The following is a 20365-nucleotide window of genomic DNA, read 5'->3' as shown; positions in this document are numbered from 1 at the left end:
TCCCTAAGTACTTACAGGTTTTATAGGTTACTCAGCAAACTGTTCAAAGACTGTCCAAGAGGCACTTCTAGCAGTACATCACCCAAGGACTGACTCCCACGTAGACAGGTCCACACACCATGATCCTGACAACTCCCACTACTGCCAAGGTAGAAGGCATATTCGCCTGGGTCCACCGCAGCCGGCTAAAGCTTGCAGTCCCAGCAGAAACACCTTTGTGGACAGCGAAGACTGACCTCATCAACTAAGCTGACCCTGAGAAGGACAGCATGCCCTGCTTCAGCCACAAACCAGAAGTTAACTGGTCCACACATAGAGACTTTGGGAAGGGAGGGAAACTAAAGTAAAGGAAAGCCAAGTAAGTCATCTTAAGAGGTTTGATGCATGCACTGCTATGAGTCATACAGAAAGGGGGTGTAAGTCCCTTGGCTGAGAGAGAAGCTACAAGGTAAATAAAAGTTATGTATGTGCTCATAGCTACCACTATAGAATAATCTGTGAATATTGGTCATGTGTCCAATAGGCTACTTAGGAAAAGGACACCTCCAAAAAGCAATCTTTAAAAGAGGATTACTTAGTACTAACTTAGTCTTTGCTGAAGGTTAAGGTTTTTAGGAATTAAGAATTCTGATAAATTAAAAAGGAATTGTATGGTTTTAATAATAGAAGGTATGAAGTGTAGAGGTACTTTTGAAAAGAAAAGGAAAAGCAAGTTGTTATGAAAGCCAGTTATTTCTGGATAAGAAAGTGCATAAAAGTTGCAGAAGGTTTGTGTAAGTTGCAGAAGGTTTGTGCAAGTTGTAAGAAGTTAGTACAGAGAAGAAAAATACAAGGCAGAAAGAAATTAGTCTGTAAAGCTTGTAGTACTAAGGGCACACTATCAGCGTGCCAGCACATACTAGGGAGGACCCCTGACCTAATTAGCTTATAGCTACAGCTAAAGTAGAAAATTCTCATAAGCCCCAGACTTATACCATTCTCCCCACTGATGAAGAATCAAGGATTTGATTTATGCCCTAAAAGGAGTAGGGAATGTAAGGACCAAGAGAAGATCAGAAAATAAGCAGGGCACTAATGGAACAGGGAACTTAAGGGTTACAGGCAGGTCCTGCTCCTGTTCTGTTAGGAATAACATGCCCAAGGTCATTCAAGAAGCAGAGACAGATAGGGACTCTGGGAGGCTGAAAGAAAGAGAGAGAAAAAAAGGAAAAAGAGACAAATGTTTGCATTCTATTGGTTAAGAGACCCTTATCAGAAGTTTATGTTTGAAATTCTCCACTGAGTAATACCCCCCCCCCGTAACTGCGCACGACCTCCCTAGCCAATGACTAACAGCCACATCAGCTTCTGTATGATGCTTGCTCATCCTAGATAGCCACCCTATAAAAAGGAGCCATTTTAGAAGCTCGTGGCTGCAGTGCTCCAGTCTCTTCGGAGGCGTGGGTTGCCTGCAGTCCCTGTGCAGGTTTGGGGGTGCTGCAGTCCCTGCGCAGTTTGTTGGCTGCGCAGGTTTAGTTGGCTGTAGTGCTCCAGTCTCTTCGGAGGCGTGGGTTGCCTGCAGTCCCTGCGCTGGTTTAGGGGGCTGCAGTGTTCCCCTGTGTGGGTTACCTGCAGTCCCTGCACAGGTTTAGGGGGCTGCAGTGTTCCCTTGCATGGGTTGCCTGCAGTCCCTGTGCAGGTCTGCAATAAAACTTATAAAATTTACTTTGCGTCTGCTGTGGCCTATCTTGCTAGGATGTAACAATATGTGCCTTAACCAAGGAGCTGCAGCAGAGTGAGTGACCCCTTGCTCAAGCCAGAGACCTTGGGCTCAAGCCAACGACATTGGGCTTCAAGCCAGCCACCATGCAGTCATGTCTGTGATCCCACGCTCAAGCTGGTGAACCCGCACTCTAGCTGAAAGAGCCTGAGCTCAATCTGGTGACCTCAGGGTTACAAACCTGGGTCCTCTTCGTCCCAGTTTGACTCTCTATCCACTGCGCCACTGCCTGGTCAGGCAATGGAATTGTTTTCTTAATTTCTTTTTCTGATAGTTCATTATTGGTGTATAAAAGTGCTACTGATTTCTGAATATTAATTTTGTATCCTGCTACTTTGCTGAATTCATTTATTAAGTCTAGTAGTTTTCATGGAGAGTTTAGGGTTTTCTATATGCAATATCATGTCATCAGCAAATAATAAAAGTTTTACTTCTTTCTTTCCAATTTGGATGCCTTTTATTTCTTCTTGTGTGATTGCTACACCTAAAACAACCAGCACTATGTTGAATAAGAGTGGTGAAAGTGGGTACTCTTGTCTTGTGCCTGATCTTAAGAGGATTGCTTTTAGTTTTTGCCATTGAGTATGATGTTGGCTGTAGGTTTGTCATGTGTGACTTTTATTACATTGGGATGTTTCCTCTGTTGACACTTTACTGAGAGTTTTTATCAGAAATGTGTACTGGGTTTTTTTAAATGTTTATTTTGCATCTATTGATATGATCATATGATTTTTAACCTTCATTAGGTTTATGTGATATATCATGTTTATTGATTTGCAAATAATGTACCAGCTGTGCATACCTGAAATAAATCCCACTTAATCATGGTCTATGATCTTTTTAATGCATTACTGAATTCAGTTTGCTAATATTTTGTTGAGAATTTTAGCATCTATATTCATCAGGAAGATTGGCCTACAGTTTTCTTTCTTTGTATTGTCTTTATCTGCTATTGGAATTATGATAATGCTTGCCTCATAAAATGAGTTTGGAAGTCTCTCTGGGACTCTTGAATTTTTAGAATAGTTTTAGAATAGATGTTAGTTATTTGAATGTTTAGTAAAATTTGCCTGTAAAGCCAGTCAGTCCAGGACTTTCACTGCTGGGAGTTTTTTGATTACTGTTTTAATTTCATTGGTTGGAATTGGTCTGCTCAGGTTTTCTGATATTTTCTAGATTTGGTTTTGGAAAATTGTATTTTCTTAGGAATTTATCCATTTCACCCAAGTTGTCTTATTTATTTGCATATAGCTCTTCACATGTAGTATTTTCTTAAAATCCTTTATATTTCTGTTGTATCAATTGTTACTTCTCCTCTTTCATTTCTAAGTTTATTTATTTGAGTGCTCTTTTTTTTTCCTTGATGAGTCTAGTAATAGGTTTGTCAATCTTATTTATCTTCTCAAAGAACCAGCTCTTGGATTTATTGATCTTTTGTATTTTTTTAAGTGTCTATGTCATTTATGTCTTCTTTGATCTTTATTATCTCCCTCCTTCTACTTCCTCTGGGTTTTGTTTATTTTTTTCTAGTTCTTTGAAGTGTAGAATTAAATTGTTTATTGAGTTTTTTGTTTTGTTTTATTTTGTTTTTTGCTTCTTGAGGTAGGCCTTTAATACTATGAACTTTTCTCTCAGGACTGCTTTCACTGTGTTCATAAATTTTGGGTTGTTATATGTTCATTTTTGTTTGTTTCAAGGAAATTTATTGTTTGTTTCTTGATCTTATTGTTAACCCATTCATTGTTTGATGACATGCTATTTAACCTCCAAGTGTTTAAGTGTTTTTTAGCTTTTTTAAAACTGTAGTTGATTTCTAGTTTCATACCATTGTGGTCATAGAAGATTCTTTATATGATTTCAATCTTCTTATACTTATTGCAACCTGTTTTGTGTCCTAATATGTGGTCTATCCTAGAAAATGTACTGGTGTACTTGAAAAAAAAGTATATTCTGCTGCTTTGGAGTAAAGTGCTCTGAAGATGTCAATTAAATCCAGCTGATTTAGTGTGTCATTCAAGGCCACTGTCTCATTGTTGATTTTTTTTCTGCAGGATCTATCCATTAATGTCAGTGGGGTGATCAAATCCCCTACTATAACTGTATTGCTGTTGCTTTTTCCTTTTTGTCCATCAAAATCTGCTTTATATATTTAGGTGACCCTATATTGGGTGTGTAAATGTCTATAATGGTTATATCTTCCTGTTGGATTGTTTTCTTTATCATTAAGTCATGGCCTTGTTTCTTATGATAGCCTTTGTTTTAAAGACTATTTTGTCAGATATAAATATTTGCTACTCAAGCTTATTTTTAATTTCCATTTGCATGGAATATTTTCTACCATCCCTTTACTTTCAGTCTGTGTGTATCTTTTGTTCTGATATCGATCTCTTGTAGATAGCATACATATAGGTCAGCTAACCTATGTTTTTTTATTGAAGCATTTAATCCATTTACATTTAAGGTTATTATTGATATGTACTTATTTATTGCCATTTTATTCTTTATCTATATTCCCTCCCTCTTTTTTTCTTTCTTTCTTTCTTTTTCTTAGAGAAGGCCTTTTAACATTTCTTGCAATACTGTTTTGGTGGTAATTAAAACCTATAGCTTTTTGTCTATTTTTGGTCTGTGAAGCTCTTTCTATTGCCTTCAATTTTAAATAATAGCTTTCATGTACAGAGTAGTCTTGGTCATAGGTCCTTGCTCTTCATTACTTTGAATATTTCCTGCCAATCCCTTTGGCCTGAAAAGATCTTGTTAAGAAATCAACCTATAGCCTTATGGAAACTCCCTTACAGGTAGCTGTCTTTCCCTTGCTACTGTTAAGATTCTCTCTTTGTTCTTAAGCTTTGCCATTTTAATAATCATGTGTCTTGGTGTGGGCTTCTTTGGATTCAGCTTTTTGGGAGCTTATAAAATATAGAAAAGAAAGGTTTTTTTTTTTTTAGCAAATAGGTAATTTAAAGGCTCTTAGCAAAAGTAACTTCATTTAGCTTCTTTCCTTATGTTAAATTAAACATTTCTCACTATTGTGGTATCAGGGATAGGTTGTAAATCCTAGAATGTTTAGGAATATTTTTTGTTAGATAAGTAAAACATTTATCACTACTATAGTCTTAGTATGTAGAAATGGGTTTTTTCCTTCCTTTTAATGGATCTTATAGATAAATGTTGTAACAAGACAGTAATATTCAGTGGGCTCATTAGTGAGATTAGAGACTTTTGTACCATGCTCCCCCTCCTCCCCACCCCAACTAGTATGTGATTTTCGTCTTTAAAAGCTGGCCCAAAACACAGTTTGGAGCTGCATGATTTGAAGACTTAGGTTACTGTGCGGTTGCTGGCTTTAAACAAAGACCCCTTAATTTGGTTACTTAACTGGTATGGCAAACGTCTGTTTCTCGCTGTTCCGATACAACACTTAGTGCTTCCTGGACTTGTGTGCCTTTCTCTTTCAGCAGGTTGGGGAAGTTTTCAGTCATTATTTCTTCAAACAGATTCTCAATCCCTAGTTCACTGTCTTCTTCTGGTACTCTATGATGCAAATGTTATAGTTGTTATCTCAGAGACTCCTTAGACTTTTCTCATTAAATTTTTTTCTTATGGTTGCTTTGCTTGGGTGTTTTCTCTTATCTTATCCTTTAAATTGCTGACTTGATCCTTCACTTCATTCAACTTGTTGTTGATTTTTTTCTAAAGTATTCTTCATCCTTTTTCATAGGTGAAATGCATGTCTGAACAGAGGCATGGGAAAGAGACCTGAAAGCAATGTGACATGCCACCAGGCAGGAGACTCGCTCTTTGCTACTTGCCATATGTTTAGACATCAGCCACATGGGTCAGTGTGCTGGGCTGGTTAAGGCCGATAGTGAAACAGAGCCAACCTGCAAAATCCACTTCCTCAGCCTCAGATCTCTTGATAAAAGCATAAACCATGAGTTGCTTCAAATCTGCTCTCTCTGCAGGGTTTTTTATTAAGCATTTATTCACAAAATCCTGAAATTCCATACTGAATACTCCGCTAGGCAGTTTAGGAGGAGGTTCATTGACTATGTAATCCAACAACTCAAAAATTGCCATGGGAGGTCGGCTGTCCATTCCATAAGAGCTGAGGGGCCTTCCAGGGGTCCTTGGCCTGGGTGGTGTCTCAGCCATATCTCCCTCCACCTAGCACCTAAACATCAGCTCCAGCTCCTTGGCATCTGGAGGAGGGATGGGATACCTCCCAACTGCCATCTCAACCAGAGAGAGCCCCATGCTCCAGATGTCCGACTGCACTGAGTAATGAGTCCCCTGGAGTCTTTCTGGTGACATGTAGGACCTTATGCCCATGAAGGAGTTGGCCATGGAGTCGATGAGCTGTCCACTCACCTCAAAGTCACAGAGCTTGATCTCCCCACAGGCATTCACTAGGATGTTAGAAGGCTTGACATTTCTATGCATGATTTTATGCTTCTCTCTCAGATATGTCAGGCCTTTTATTACAGCAATGCTAACTTTTCCTAAAATTTGTTCAGGAATTCTTCCAGCTTTCTTCAGAACTTGATCCAAGGAACCCCCATTCATGTGCTCCATGCAGATGCTGATCTTGCCATCACTGTAGAATGCACCATAGAAACCTACAATGTATGGGAGTTATATTCATGTAGAACCTGCAGCTCCCTTATGATCTGGTTCCGGATTGCAGATTTGATCTCCAAGCAAATTAGCTTTATAGCCATAACCAGGCCAGACGGCTTGTGGGAGGCCTTGAACACCACTCCACCATTGCCAGCACCCAGCTCACTGATCTTCTCAAAGTCATCATCCTTCAGTTCCCCCACCTTCTGCTTCTGGGTAAGGAAGGCGCTTCCTCTGCTGCTCTTCCAGCTCCAATTCCTCCAGCTTCTTCTGCAAAGCCTCCAGGTTGGTCTTTTCAAGCTTTATCTCCTGCGATCTGCACGGGTGCAATAGGTGCACTCTTATACGTTGTATTCTTAATTTCTGAATGGTATTTTTTATGGGTTCTTTTTTTTTTTTTTTGTATTTTTGTATTTTTTCTGAAGCTGGAAAGGGGGAGAGACAGTCAGACAGACTCCCGCATGCGCCCGACCGGGATCCACCCGGCACGCCCACCAGGGGTGACGCTCTTCCCACCAGGGGGTGATGCTCTGCCCCTCCGGGGCGTCGCTCTGCCGCTACCAGAGCCACTCTAGCGCCTGGGGCAGAGGCCAAGGAGCCATCCCCAGCGCCTGGGCCATCTTTGCTCCAATGGAGCCTTGGCTGCAGGAGGGGAAGAGAGAGACAGAGAGGAAATAGGGGGTTGGGGGTGGAGAAGCAAATTGGTGCTTCTCCTATGTGCCCTGGCCGGGAATCAAACCCCGGTCCCCCGCACGCCAGGCCGACGCTCTACCGCTGAGCCAACCGACCAGGGCCTTTTATGGGTTCTATGTCCTTTTTAATGCTTATTATCTCTAATTTCTCACTGAGATCATCCATTCTTCCCCTAATTTCCTTGAGAGATGTTTTAAACTCTGCATCAAATATCTTGGTTGCTTTGGTATAAAACTTATTTTTTCTGGGGATTTCTCTTGTTTTATTACTTAGGGCAGGCATCCCCAAACTACAGCCCATGGGTTGCATGCAGCCCCCTGAGGCCATTTATCCAGTGCCCCACTGCACTTCCAGAAGGGGCACCTCTTTCATTGATGGTCAGTGAGAGGAGCACTGTATGTGGTGGCCCTCCAATGGTCTGAGGGACAGTGAACTGGCCCCCTGTGTAAAAAGTTTGGGGACCCCTGACTTAGGGCATATACACTTCTCACAAAAATTAGGGGATATTTCAAAAACAATATGAAGAGATAAAAAAGAGAATCATTTGATTTTTTATAAGAAATAAACTTTTATTAATTTTAATGGGGTGACATCAATAAACAGGGTACATATATTCAAAGAAAACATGTCCAGGTTATCTTGTCATTCAATTATGTTGCATACCCATCACCCAAAGTCAGATTGTCCTCTGTCACCTTCTATCTAGTTTTCTTTGTGCCCCTCCCCCTCCCCCTTCCCCTCTCCCTCCTTCCCTCCCCCCCATAACCACCACACTCTTGTCCATGTATCTTAGTCTCGTTTTTATGTCCCACCAATGTATGGAATCATGCAGTTCTTGGTTTTTTCTGATTTACTTATTTCACTCCATATAATGTTATCAAGATCCCACCATTTTGTTGTAAATGATCCAATGTCATCATTTCATATGGCTGAGTAGTATACCTTAGTGTATATGTGCCACATCTTCCTTATCTAGTCTTCTATATATATTTTTTACAGTGATTAAAGCCTTTAAGCCAAGGTCTCAAACTTGCGGCCCGCGGGCCGCATGCGGCCCACCGAACAATTTTGTGCAGCCCGCAGACTAATCCACAGGCTTAATTTTATCCAAAATATTTTGAACTTCGTGGATTAGTCTGTGGGCCGCACAAAATTGTTCGGCGGGCCGCATATGGCCCGCGGGTCGTGAGTTTGAGACCCCTGCTAAGCAAACTCTTGGCCAATACAACAAGAATCCATAAAAGAGTGGTGTCCTTAACATGTTCACCAAGTCCAAGTTGGCACCAACACCATGCCAAATCCTTGCAAATGCAACCCAACCCCAGTTCAGTCCATTAGAAGCTATCACAAGGAGCAGGAGTCCAGAAAAAGTCCACATCCAGGAAAAGTCCACATGGCACTGGAATTGTTGTCACAATTCTATACTTTGCAGCTCATGTCCAAGTCCCAATGACCGCTGCTTCTAGCTGGTAATAATTCAGGTAGATTGGAAAAGCCATCTGCAGCATGTGTGGAGATGGAGCCTCTGTTCTCCTCTGCCTGGAGAGATGAGAACAGAGTGCTTTTACCAAGAGCTCTGCAACTGTGGCGTGGTAAAGAGAACCTTGGGATACACTAAGCTGGGTGGCAAAGGTAAATTCACAATAGAAGTTGGCAAAAAGGGGAGAGAGAGCTCTAAATTAGGAGTAGGTCCCAGCCTGAAATATGAGTGGGGCATTGAGGTAGGAGGAATAAAGGAAACACTATATATTAAGCAAAGCAGCAGAAAATAGGACTATCAACACCCACAACAGAGATCTTTGAGGGAAGAATAAAAAACCTGACTATTCAGGCAAGGCATAGTTAAGTGGCCCTTGTGCAAATGAGATCATTTTCTACCTGCTTCTTGGAAGAAATACCCTAGGCTTGTCCACAGTATCGTAGATGAGGCCGATGGCCCTGGGCACCTTCAGCCTTCAGTGGCAAACCCCAGCATTGTGGACAAGGTTAGGTCATAGGTGACTGGAGCAGGGCTAGAAGAGACTGAACCCTCCCTTAGAGGAGCGAGGGGGAAGCCTACCTTCCAGTGTCCTTTTTCCTCATAGTAAAGGCATGTAAGCCTGGCAGGCTTTAGCTCAATGACCTTCCTTTCCACTATTGAAGCAGGACCCAGATGGATTCCTATGAGACCCCTTTGGGGCATTGGAACCTTTAAGGGCATATCCTAAAAGCTGGTAGTTCACCTGATCTCTATTCGGCTTTTTTTTGCCTCTTTGTACCTTAAAAGCCATGCTCAGAAGATCTCACTGAGGGGTTTGAGGATCCCCATCTGCCTATATAAACCTTTTCCATATATCTGGAGCTATTTGGAAAAAGACAAAACAGTGTTATTAGCTGGATCAAGTAAAAGAAGGTAAAAGTTTGCAGGAGAAGAAAATTTGGCATCTCCTGTTCATCAGCACTCAAAATAAATTTTAAAAATTTTAAGTAAAAAGCATGATATGGTAGACCCATAAGAGTTCCAGAATATGACTCCCTCCTTTTAAATTTTTTTAAATTGACCTTAAAATATTTGCTGGGTATGCTTGAATAATACCTTGACTTTTAAGATTGTAAGAAATACCCATAATTCGAAAGGTTTGACAAAATACAGTAAATGCTTTTGCTACATATGCAGGAGCATTGTCAGTTTTAACCAGTTTAAGAAATCCAATAATAGAAAAATGCATACAGACAATGAGCTATAACCTGCTTAGCAGCCTCTCCTGTTCTGGCAGAGGCTACTATGTATATAAATCCAGAATAAGTATCCACTGTAACATGGACATAAGGCTGTTTGCCAAATGAAAGTATATGAGTAACCTCCATTTGCCAGAGTTGTCCTGGTAGTAGTCCTTGAGGGTTAACTCCAAATGAAGGGGAAGATTGTAGTATAGGATACCTTGGACAGGATTTACCAATCTGCCGTGCTGCTTCCTGGGAAAGTTGAAGCTGTTTACACAGGGCTGCAGAGTTCTGGTGATGAATAGTATGAGACTGAATTGTTTGATCTGTCATGGTTGCTCCAAATAATTTTCTTTTGGGTAGCTTGATCAACAAGGGCATCCCTTGTGCTAAAGCTCCAAGGAGCATGGAGTGAGCTCAAGTATGTCCTATAAAACATGGAGCTCTATGTTGACATACAAGTCTTTGAAGAAGGAGATACTGCTGAAATAGTTCATCTGCAGTTGTCCCTAAGACAGCAGTCTTTATAGTGGAAACAACCATAAGTAAATATTTGCTGTCTGTATATATATAGATTAAAGGAGGAATATGGCAAATGCTGAAAAGCCATGATAATGGCATATAATTCTAGTCTTTGAGCTGATTTTAGGTTGACTGTTTCAGTATAAAGTTATCCATTGATTTGCAAAAGCAATTTGCCATTTAGTGGAAGTTTCCCCAGAGCCATTGTTGTTGATCCTTTGAAAAAAGGAACAACAATAATTTTTTTTAATATTAATATTTTTTTATTAAATTTAATGCAGTGACATTGATAAATCAGGGTACATATGTTGAGAGAAAATATCTCTAGATTATTTTGACATTTGATTGTGCTGTATACCCCTCCCGCAAAGTTAAATTGTCTTCTGTCACCTTCTATCTGGTTTTCTTTGTGCCCCTCCCCTCCCCTAACCCCTCTCTCCTTCTTCACCCCCTCCCCCCTCCCCCAACCCCCCCGCCCCTGTTGCCATCACATTCTTGTTCATGTCTCTGAGTCTCATTTTTATGTCCCTTCTATGTATGGATTCATCTCAGTTTTTTTTCTGATTTACTTATTTCACTCCGTATAATGTTATCAAGGTCCATCCATGTTATTGTAAATGATCCGATGTCATCATTTCTTATGGCTGAGTAGTATTCCATAGTATATATGTACCAAAGTTTTTTAATCCACTCGTCCTCTGACGGACACTTGGGCTGTTTCCAGATCTTCGCTATTGTGAACAATGCTGCCACAAACATGCGGGTGCATTTCTCCTTTTCGAGCCGTTCTATGGTGTCCTTGGGGTATATTCCTAAAAGTGGGATAGCTGGGTCAAAAGGCGGTTCGATTTTCAGTTTTTTGAGGAATCTCCATACTGTTTTCCACAGTGGCTGCACCAGTCTGCATTCCCACCAGCAGTGCAGGAGGGTCCCCTTTTCTCCACATCCTCGTCAGCACTTATTCTGTGTTGTTTTGTTGATAAGCGCCATTCTGACTGGTGTAAGGTGATATCTCATTGTGGTTTTAATTTGCATTTCTCTAATGATTAGTGATGTTGAGCATTTTTTCATATGCCTATTGGCCATCTGTATGTCCTCTTTGGAGAAGTGTCTATTCATCTCTTTTGCCCATTTTTGGATTGGGTTGTTTGTCTTCCTGGTATTAAGTTTTACAAGTTCTTTATAAATTTTGGTTATTAACCCCTTATCAGACGTATTGTCAAATATGTTCTCCCATTGTGTAGTTTGTCTTTTTATTCTGTTCTTGTTGTCTTTAGCTGTGCAAAAGCTTTTTAGTTTGATATAGTCCCATTTGTTTATCCTGTCTTTTATTTCACTTCCCCGTGGAGATAAATCAGCAAATATATTGCTCCGAGAGATGTCGGAGAGCTTACTGCCTATGTTTTCTTCTAAGATGCTTATGGTTTCATGGCCTACATTCAAGTCTTTTATCCATTTTGAGTTTATTTTTGTGAGTGGTGAAAGCTGGTGATCTAGTTTCATTTTTTTGCAGGTAGCTGTCCAATTTTCCCAACACCATTTGTTAAAGAGGCTGTCTTTACTCCATTGTATTTCCTTACCTCCTTTGTCAAATATCAGTTGTCCATAGAACTGTGGGTTTATTTCTGGGTTCTCTGTTCTGTTCCATTGATCTATATGCCTGTTCTTATGCCAGTACCAGGCTGTTTTGAGTACAATGGCCTTGTAGTATAACTTGATATCAGGAAGTGTGATACCTCCCACTTTATTCTTCTTTTTTAAGATTGCTGAGGCTATTCGTGTCCTTTTTTGGTTCCATATAAATTTTTGGAATATGTGTTCTATATCTTTGAAGTATGTCATTGGTATTTTAATTGGTATTGCATTGAATTTATAAATTGCTTTGGGCAATATAGACATTTTAATGATGTTTATTCTTCCTAACCATGAGCACGGTATATGCTTCCACTTGTTAGTATCTTCCTTGATTTCTTTTATCAATGTTTTGTAATTTTCCGAGTACAAGTCTTTAGTCTCCTTGGTTAAGTTTACTCCTAGGTACTTTATTTTTTTGGTTGTAATTGTGAAGGGGATTGTTTCCTTAATTTCTCTTTCTAACTGTTCATTGTTGGTGTATAAAAATGCTTCTGATTTCTGAGTATTGATTTTATATCCTGCCACTTTGCTGAATTTATTTATCAGGTCCAGTAGTTTTTTGACTGAGACTTTAGGGTTTTCTATATACAATATCATATCATCTGCAAATAATGATAGTTTTACTTCTTCTTTTCCAACTTGAATGCCTTTTATTTCTTCTTCTTGTCTGATTTCTGTGGCTAGGACTTCCAGGACTATGTTAAATAAGAGTGGTGAAAGGGGGCACCCCTGCCTTGTTCCTGATCTTAAGGGTATTGCTTTTAATTTTTGCCCATTGAGTATGATGTTGGCTGTGGGTTTCTCATAGATGGCTTTTATCATGTTGAAGTATGTTCCCTGTATTCCCACTTTGCTAAGAGTTTTGATCATGAATGGGTGCTGGATTTTATCAAATGCTTTTTCTGCATCTATTGAAATTATCATATGGTTTTTCTCCTTCTTTTTGTTTATGTGATGAATCACATTGATTGATTTACGAATATTGTACCAGCCTTGCCTCCCCAGAATAAATCCCACTTGATCATGGTGTATGATTTTTTCCATATATTGTTGGATCCGGTTTGCTAATATTTTGTTGAGGATTTTAGCATCTATATTCATCAGAGATATTGGCCTATAATTTTCTTTCTTTGTGTGGTCTTTGCCTGGTTTTGGAATCAGAATTATGCTCGCCTCATAAAAGGAGCTTGGAAGTCTTCCTTCCTCTTGAATTTTTTGAAATAGTTTGAGAAGGATAGGAGTTAGTTCTTCTTTGAATATTTGGTAGAATTCCATTGTGAAGCCATCGGGCCTCAGGCTTTTCTTTGTTGGGAGTTTTTTGATAACTGTTTCGATCTCCTTTGGTGTAATTGGTCTGTTTAAGTTTTCTGATTCTTCCAGATTGATTTTTGGAAGATTGTACATTTCAAGGAATTTGTCCATTTCATCTAGGTTGTCTAGTTTTTTGGCATACAGTTCTTCATAGTATTTTCTTACAATATTTTGTATTTCTGTTGTGTCAGTTGTTATTTCTCCTCTCTCATTTCTAATTTTATTTATTTGAGTCCTCTCTCTCTTTTTCTTGGTGAGTCTACTTAAAGGTTCATCAATCTTGTTTACCTTTTCAAAGAACCAGCTCCTAGTTTCATTGATCCTCTGTATTGTTTCTTTAGCCTCTATGTCATTTATTTCTGCTCTGATCTTTATTATTTCCTTCCTTTCACTACATTTGGGCTTTACTTGCTGTTCTTTTTCTAATTCTTTTAGATGCAGGGTTAAGTTGTTTATTTGAGCTTTTTCTAGCTTCTGCCTGTAGTGCTATGAACTTCCCTCTCAGCACTGCTTTCGCTGTGTCCCATAAATTTTGAGTTGTTGTATGCTCATTGTCATTCGTTTCTAGGAATTTCTTTATTTCTTCTTTGATCTCATTCTTAATCCATTCATTATTTAACACCCTGCTATTTAGTTTCCATGTGTTTGAGAATTTTTGAGCTTTTCTGCTGTGATTCATTTCTAGTTTCATGCCGTTGTGATCGGAGAAAGTGCTTGATATGATTTCAGTCTTCTTAAATTTGTTGAGAGCACTTTTGTGCCCTAACATGTGGTCTATCCTAGAGAATGTACCATGAGCACTTGAAAAGAATGTATATTCTGCTGCTTTAGGGTGAAAGGTTCTGAAGATATCTATTAAATCGAGTTGATCTAGTGTTTCCAATAAGTCTGCTGTTTCTTTGTTAATTTTCTTTCTTGAGGATCTATCTAGTGATGTTAGTGGGGTATTGAAATCCCCTACTATTATAGTATTGCTGTTGATCTCGCCCTTTAAATCCATCAAAATCTGTTTTATATATTTGGGTGCTCCTATATTAGGTGCATAGATATTTATAATAGTTATATCTTCCTGTTGGATTACTCCCTTTATCATTATGTAGTGGCCTTCTTTATCTCTTACTATATCCTTTGTTTTAAAGTCCAATTTGTCTGATATAAGTATTGCTACCCCAGCTTTTTTTTCATTTCCGTTTGCATGAAACATTTTTTTCCATCCTTTTACCTTCAATCTGTGTGTGTCTTTTGTTCTAAGGTGTGTCTCTTGTAGACAACATATGTATGGGTCCTGTTTTCTTATCCACGCAGCTACCCTATGTCTTTTGATTGGATCATTTAATCCATTTACATTTAAGGTTATTATTGATATGTAGTTGTTTATTGCCATTTTCTTCTTTAAAGGTGTATTCCTTTTTCTTTTTTTTTTCTGTATTCTTTTCCCACTTTATCTCTTTACACCAGGCCCCTTAATATTTCCTGCAGCATTGGTTTGGTTGTAATGAATTCCTTGAGTTGTTTTTTGTCTGGGAAGCTTTTTATTTCTCCTTCAATTTTAAACGATAGCCTTGCTGGATAAAGTAGTCTTGGTTGTAGGTTCTTGTTCTGCATTACTTTGAATATTTCTTGCCATTCCCTTCTGGCCTCAAGTGTTTCTGTTGAGAAGTCAGATGTCATCCTTATGGGGGCTCCTTTGTAGGTGATAATTTTTTTTCTCTTGCAGCTTTTAATATTTTCTCTTTATCGCTTAGCTTTGGTATTTTAATTATGATGTGTCTTGGTGTAGGTTTCTTTGGGTTTCTCTTTAATGGAGTCCTCTGTGCTTCTTGGATTTGTGAGAGTTTCTCTTGCATTAATTTAGGGAAGTTTTCAGCTATGATATGATTGAACAAAGTCTCTATCCCTTGTTCTTTTTCTTCTTCTTCAGGAACCCCTATGATGCGGATGCTATTTCTCTTCATGTTGTCACAGAGCTCTCTAAGAGTTTCCTCTGACTTTTTGAGTCTTTTTTCTCTTTTCTTCTCTGCTTTCATGCCTTCATTCCAGTTGTCTTCTAACTCGCTGATTCGATCCTCTGCTCTATCTATCCTGTTTTTAATTCCTTCCATTGTGGACTTTATTTCTGATATTGTATTTGTCGTCTCCAACTGATTCTTTTTTATACTTGCTATTTCTTTATTTAGGTTTTCAAACTCCCCCTCCATTGTTGTTCTAAGATCCCTAAGCATCCTTACAATCATTATTTTGAACTCCGCATCTGGAAGTTTGATTATTTCCATATCACTCAGTTCATCTCTTGAAAGTGTCTCTTGTGGTTTCATTTGGATTGCACTCCTTTGTTTTCTCATCTTCTTCTTCTTTTTTTTTTTATTTGTAGAGTTGATTGAGTCTAGGCTTGGTGTTGTCTGCCTCCAGTTTTCAGTTGTGTTATTTTTAGGTCTTCGTGGGTTGGTATCAGCTATTATTTGTAATCCACTTTCGGATTTAGGCAGCTTTGAAGTCTTGATTTGTTTTCTTAACAGGTGATAGTCTTGTTAACTGATCTCAGCAGGGGGCTTCCTTGAAACTGTATCCAGGAATGCTGTGGGTGTAACCTGAGACGCTGAAGGTCTCTTCCTCCAACTAATCTCACTGGGGGCAGGGTTTTTTCTCTCAGCTTCAGTAGGGGGAGGTGTATCTCAGATCTCCATGGAGACCTGAGTTACTGCCCCTCCTCCCCACTTCTTGTTTTCAGCTGTGTCTTGTTGTGCTGATTGGAGCTGGATAGATGTCCGGAGATCTCTGATCCGGAAGCACTTCAGCTCTGTTTTGTGAAAGGTTCAGTCCCTCCCCCAGCTATGGCCGCCTCCAGCACGAATGAGTCAGCTTTTTAATTTTGTTTCTTGCATACCTTAGCCCCTCACAGTCTGTCCCTCTCCCTGTCTTTTCCACTTGGGAGATAAGCTGGTCTTTTCAACCCACCTTGCTCCCTGGCCGCCAGGTAAGTGGCTGTGAGCAGTAGTTTCTGCTCTTTTTCCTCTGTGAAATCCTCTCTGGGCTCTCAGCCTCACCCCCCTCCTTCCCTTCCTGTAAGCAGAGGAGATTCAGGCACTCCTTACCAGGATTATTGTGGCTTCCTCTTTGCTCCTTGGTTTTTGAGAGCTGTTCTTGCAGTTCAGTGTTGGTTTTTCATGCTGATTTTTTCTAAATTGATTTGTATTCCAGTTTGGTGTTGAGAGCTGGGTGTCTGTGCATCCGCCTACTCCGCTGCCATCTTCTCTCTGAACAACAATAATTTTGAGGCTCAAAACCTATAAGCTGTAAGGGGCGCCTATGCCCCTTGATAATCAAAGAGGTGACAAGATCAAAATATGGAAGTATATTCCATGGGCTATTAGATGGTTCAATGTGCCCAAGCTGTAGCTGCTCTTGTACCAATCGAGCAGCTGCCCTAAGTTTCTCCTGAGAAAGGGGCTATTGGCCTACCCATACGGGATTATCTGATTTCCAAGTAATTGGGTCTGCACAATGCATTATTGGGATAGCAGGAGCTACCAAGGCCCCTATACTAAATTTTGATATCCTAATCCACACCTTCTGGTATTGGGTGCCACTTTTATGGGGGTGAGAATTCCTCACTGTTCTTTCCCTAGTCCCTTGGTGGGCAAAAATCCCCGATCAAGCATCTGAGTACTGACTAAACTATTAGGACTGACAAGCAACGCTCTCATATTTTTCAAAACATCTCTACCCCACAAATTAACTGGCCATCCAGGGAGCGCATAAGGCTTAAAAAAATCCAGAATGACCTTCTTAATCTTCGCAATGTAAAAAACTAGAACTTTGTTGAGGGGATTTACTCTGCCCTATACCTTGTAATTCTGTAACTGCTGCATGAGTGGGCCAAGAAGGAGGCAAATGTAGCTTAGCAATAACAGATACATCAGCTCTAGTATCTAAAAGTCCTTTAAATTTATGCCCTTGTATTGTTAGTTCCATTTCAGGGCATTCCTGACCTATTTTTTTAAATCCATTTGGCAAAATTAGAGGATCCAAATCGCCAATTTTCTTGGGGCCCCTTTAGCAGGATGTGGCCTGAGAAGCAGAATTAGCATCCTTATACTATTCTTCTATCTGCCTGAATTAGCCCTGAGACAAATTTTTTTGATTAATTTTAATGGGGTGACATTGATAAATCAGGGTACATATGTTCAGAGAAAATAGCTCTAGGTTATTTTGACATTTGCTTATGCTGCATTCCCATCACCCAAAGTCCAATTGTCTTCCATCACCTTCTAACTGGTTTTCTTTGTGCCCCTCCCGTCCCCCAACCCCCTCCCTCTCCTCCCCCCCACCCCATAACCCCCACACTCTTGTCCATGTCTCTGAGTCTCATTTTTATGTCCCACTTATGTATGGAATCATATAGTTCTTAGTTTTTTCTGATTTACTTATTTCGCTAAGTATAATGTTATCAAGGTCCATCCATGTTGTTGTAAAGGATTCGATGTCATCATTTCTTATGGCTGAGTAGTATTCCATAGTATATATGTACCAAAGCTTTTTAATCCACTTGTCCACTGACGGACACTTGGGCTGTTTCCAGATCTTCACTATTGTGAACAATGCTGCCATAAACATAGGGGTGAATTTCTTCTTTTCAAACAGTGCTATGGTGTTCTTGGGGTATATTCCTAATAGTGGGATAGCTGGGTCAAAAGGCAGTTCAATTTTTAATTTTTTGAGGAGTCTCCATACTGTTTTCCACAGTGGCTGCACCAGTCTGCATTCCCACCAGCAGTGCAGGAGGGTTTCCTTTTCTCCACATCCTCGCCAGCACTTATTCTGTGTTGTTTTGTTGATGAGCGCCATTCTGACTGGTGTGAGGTGATATCTCATTGTGGTTTTAATTTGCATTTCTCTAATGATTAGTGATGTTGAGCATTTTTTCATATGCCTATTGGTCATCTGTATGTCCTCTTTGGAGAAGTGTCTATTATTTTCTTTTGCCTATTTTTGGATTGGATTGTTTGTCTTCCTGGTATTAAGTTTTACAAGTTCTTTATAAATTTTGGTTATTAACCCCTTATCAGACGCATTGTCAAATATATTCTCCCATTGTATAGTTTGTCTTTTTATTCTGTTCTTATTGTCTTTAGCTGTGCAAAAGCTTTTTAGTTTGATATAGTCCCATTTGTTTATCCTGTCTTTTATTTCACTTGTCTGTGGAGACAAATCGGCAAATATATTGCTGTGAGAGATGTCAGAGACCTTACTGCCTATGTTTTCTTCTAAGATGCTTATGGTTTTACGGCTTACATTTAAGTCTTTTATCCATTTAGAGTTTATTTTTGTAAATGGTGTGAGTTGGTGATCTAGTTTCATTTGTTTGTGTTACATCCTAGCGAGATAGGCCACAGCAGACGCAAAGTAAATTTTATAAGTTTTATTGCAGACCTGCACAGGGACTGCAGGCAACCCATGCAAGGGAACACTGCAGCCCCCTAAACCTGTGCAGGGGCTGCAGGTAACCCACACAGGGGAACACTGCAGCCCCCTAAACCAGCGCAGGGACTGCAGGCAACCCACGCCTCTGAAGAGACTGGAGCACTGCAGCCAACTAAACCTGCGCAGCCAACAAACTGCGCAGGGACTGCAGCACCCCCAAACCTGCACAGGGACTGCAGGCAACCCACGCCTCCGAAGAGACTGGAGCACTGCAGCCACGAGCTTCTAAAATGGCTCCTTTTTATAGGGTGGCTATCTAGGATGAGCAAGCATCATACAGAAGCTGATGTGGCTGTTAGTCATTGGCTAGGGAGGTCGTGCGCAGTTACGGGGGGGGGTATTACTCAGTGGAGAATTTCAAACATAAACTTCTGATAAGGGTCTCTTAACCAATAGAATGCAAACATTTGTCTCTTTTTCCTTTTTTTCTCTCTCTTTCTTTCAGCCTCCCAGAGTCCCTATCTGTCTCTGCTTCTTGAACGACCTTGGGCATGTTATTCCTAACAGAACAGGAGCAGGACCTGCCTGTAACCCTTAAGTTCCCTGTTCCATTAGTGCCCTGCTTATTTTCTGATCTTCTCTTGGTCCTTACAATATGAGACATCAATAAATGAACAACTAAGGAGATTAAGGAGCCACAATGAGGAATTAATGCTTCTCATCTCTCTCTCTTCCTGTCTGTCTCTCTCTCTGTGTCTCTCCGTCACTGTCACACACACACAAAAAGAAAAGAATCCCATTTACTGTCACAACAACAAAATAAAGTACCTATGAATAAATTTAACCAAGGAGGTAAAAGACGTATACTAAAAAAATTATAGAACATTGAAATAACAATGGCATACTTCACAAATCTAGAATATTCCAAAAATTTATATGAAACCAAAAACAAAAAAACTAGAATAGTCTCAACAATTTTAAAAATGAAGAACAAAGTCAATGATATCATACTACCTGATATCAAGCTATAACAAGGCTATTGTAATCAAAACAGTCTGGTACTGGCATAAGAACAAGCAAATAGATCAATGAAACAGAACAGAGAACCCAGAAATAAATCCATGTCTTTATGGTCAATTAATATTTGACAAAGGAGGCAAGAGTATACAATGGAGTAAAGATATCCAACTTAATAAATGATGTTGGGAAAATTGGACAGGAACATGCAAAAAAAAAAATGAAACTAAACACCAACTTACACCATACACAATAATAAATGGAAAAAGGATAAAAGACTTACATGTAAATCTTGAAACCGTAAAATCCTAGAAGAAAACATAGGCAATAGAATCTCAGACATCTCTGGTAGCAATATTTTTGCTGATATATCTTCTCAGGCAAATGAAATAAAGAAAAATAAACACATGGGGCTACACATCCAACTAAAATGCTTTCACACAGCAAAAGGAACCATCAACAAAATGAAAAGACAACCCACTGTATCGGAGAACATATTTGTTGATACATCTAATAAGGTGCTAATAACCAAACTCTATAAAGAACTTATAAAATTCAACACCAGAAAGACAAACAATCCAATTAAATAATGGGTAAAGGGCCCAAAAATACACTTCTCCGAAGAGGACATACAGATGGCCAATAGGCATATGAAAAAATGCTCAATGTCACTAGTCATCAGAG

General features: G+C 39.6%; 1 long non-coding RNA gene and 1 pseudogene across 1 annotated transcript; both read right to left on the bottom strand.

Annotated features, from left to right (window-relative positions):
• Positions 1-1594: 1594 nt before the first annotated feature.
• LOC136332108 (uncharacterized) lies at positions 1595-19310 on the bottom strand. The gene is made up of 3 exons (XR_010730595.1): positions 18887-19310; positions 18615-18726; positions 1595-1751 (listed from the first exon to the last, which is right to left on the bottom strand). It is a non-coding gene; the product is annotated as an uncharacterized lncRNA (long non-coding RNA).
• On the bottom strand, positions 5464-9154 carry LOC136321011 (dual specificity mitogen-activated protein kinase kinase 1 pseudogene; annotated as a pseudogene).
• Positions 19311-20365: the final 1055 nt, after the last annotated feature.

This window comes from Saccopteryx bilineata, chromosome 1, assembly GCF_036850765.1.
Source record: "Saccopteryx bilineata isolate mSacBil1 chromosome 1, mSacBil1_pri_phased_curated, whole genome shotgun sequence".
In the NCBI taxonomy this organism is placed as follows: domain Eukaryota; kingdom Metazoa; phylum Chordata; class Mammalia; order Chiroptera; family Emballonuridae; genus Saccopteryx; species Saccopteryx bilineata.
This window is presented reverse-complemented; position numbering and strand designations above follow the sequence as displayed.